The sequence below is a fragment of the Macrotis lagotis genome, chromosome 6 (assembly GCF_037893015.1).
Source record: "Macrotis lagotis isolate mMagLag1 chromosome 6, bilby.v1.9.chrom.fasta, whole genome shotgun sequence".
Lineage (NCBI taxonomy): Eukaryota > Metazoa > Chordata > Mammalia > Peramelemorphia > Peramelidae > Macrotis > Macrotis lagotis.
In genome coordinates, this window is record NC_133663.1 from 23712217 (window position 1) to 23714770 (window position 2554).

Genomic DNA, 2554 nt, shown 5'->3' on the forward strand with positions numbered 1-2554 from the left:
AAAGCCTCCAAAGGAAAAGAAGGTCAGAAAGGAAAAAAAGGAACGGAAGGCCAAAAAGGAAGATGGGGCTGAAAAGGTGGTGAAAAAACCTCGAAAGCATTGCAATCGAAACCCAGTCTTGGCCCTAGGGATCGGCAGATACTCCAGGTCTGCAATGTATTCCCGCAGAGCCATGTACAAGCAGAAATATGCTGCACCAAAAACCCGGATTGAAAGGAAAAAGAAAGACAGGGTGCTTGCTGCTATCTCAAGCCAGTTGGTGATGATAAAAATGGAGGAAATTGAGTGGTAAAGATTTGCAAAATGCCCAGATATTACCCTACTGAAGATGTGCCAAGAAAACTCCTAAATCATGGCAAAAAGCCCTTCAGCCAGCATGTGAGGAAACTTGGCTCTAGCATCACCCCAGGCACAGCTCTGATTCTGGTCACTGGCCGCCACAGGGCAAGCGCCTCGTTATCCTGAAGCAGTTGGCTAGTGGTTTGCTCCTAGTGACTGGACCTCTGACCATCAATCGGGTTCCTCTACGAAGGACCCATCAGAAATTTGTCATTGCCACCTCTACTAGAGTTAACCTTACTGGTGTAAAAATTCGAAATCATCTTACTGATGCTTATAAGAAGAAGAGGCTCCGTAAACCCAGATACCAAGAAGGAGAGATTTTTGACACAGAGAAAGAGAAATATGAGATTACAAAGCAGCGCAAGCCTGATCAGAAAGCAGTAGACTCTCAGCTCCTGCCCAAAATCAAGAAAATTCCTCAGCTCCGCGGTTACATGAGTTCTGTATTCTCTCTCTCCAATGGAGTTTATCCTCACAAATTGGTGTTCTAAATGCCTTGCAGAGAACTCTTATTAAAATATTTGGAATAGCAAAAAAAAAAAATAAGTTTGTTCAAATGTTTGAAAACTGTTATAATTTTATTATAAACAAAATAATGAAAATATTTGATTAAATATGAATCAATTTTATGGAGGGCTGGATCAGAAGGCAGGAAGACCTGAGTTCAAATTCAAATATTGATACTTTCTTGCTTAGTGACATTGGGTAAATGGTAAACTCTTGCTGACTCCATTTCATCAGTTCTAAAGTGAGAAAAACACCTACTTGCTAGTTTTGTTGAAAGATAAAATGAGATATTTGTGAGGCATTTATATATCTTGGTACAACTTTCAAAGAATAACAAATATTTTTAATATCCAATAGGTTGAATAATGCATTATTCATCTTTTAATTATTTGTATGACATGAAAAATCTGGTTACTTTACAATATCAGCTATGAAACCTTTATTACTTCCCTACTAATGTTGGCATCAAGGAAATTACTGATGCTTATATGAATAATTATTACTTATGAATTCAAATACAAATATGATCAACAATAAAGTAAATAAATAGGCAGGTATTTTTTAATTTGTTTTGTTTCTTTTGTAAGAACAGGATCTGAGATATTTTCCCATCATTTGGTTTTCTCCTCCCCCAGGGTCTGTGTTAATTTACCCCTTCACAATTCTATTGATTGTAACAGAGATCTCCTTTATACACACTATACAAACTTTTCCTATTTCTTGGATGTGTTAAATGCCAGTTCAACTTTTTCCTATGTCTTTCTCAACTATTTTGTTTTATTCTAAGTGCTACTTTTCTTGAAAGCAAAAGATTACTTAGAAAAAAACAACTATTATTTTAGTCTGTTATAATTTCCTATAGAACTTAGGTTCCTAGAAGTCTTGGACTTTCATTGTTACTGTTGCTGTGATTTGCTTTTTAAATCGTCATCATTATTTTTATTATTATTATTATTATTATTGTGTCTCCAGTGCCTATTACAGTCCCTGGAACATAATAGTAAATAAATATCGATTGATTTGAATTCACAAGAATTTTTCTTTCCAAGATTATCTTGAAATACTTTCTAGATGACTTTGCTTAGATGGTTTTCTTCCTCAACTTTCTTTAAACAGTGTCTTTCCCTTGTTTCTTTATTTTTTTTCTCTTTTTTTAGGTTTTTTTTTTTTTTGCAAGGCAGATGGGGTTAAGTGGCTTGCCCAAGGCCACACAGCTAGGTAATTATTAAGTGTCTGAGACCAGATTTGAACCCATGTATTCCTGACTCCAAGGCTGGTGCTTTATCCACTACGCCACCTAGCTTTCCCCGTTTATTCTTTAAAAAAAAACATACTGTTCTTGAACTTCTACAATCTCTTTTTTGAAGATTTGGCAAATCTAAACAGCTTTTATTCTTGGTTACTATAAGTACCTATATGACCAGTAAATTTTATATATATATATAAATATATATATATATATATATATATATATATGTATATGTATATTCAGTTACACTGTTTTTAATGGTTTTTTAAAATTTATTTTAGTCTCCCTGCTGCAGATGACGGTTGTCAGGTTGTAACTTCATCTTGTGCTTGGATCTATCTCAAATCTTGTAAACCTGCTTATGAAACACAATCAAATCAATTATGTCATTTTCACTCATATTTGTTCATCTATCCCCTTCTAACTCTCCATACCATCCAAGGACTCCTACAGTTA

General features: G+C 34.7%; 1 pseudogene; it reads left to right on the forward strand.

The window, feature by feature from the left end:
- Nucleotides 1–303: 303 nt before the first annotated feature.
- Nucleotides 304–868, forward strand: LOC141491596 (large ribosomal subunit protein eL6-like; annotated as a pseudogene).
- The last annotated feature ends 1686 nt before the right edge of the window (nucleotides 869–2554 follow it).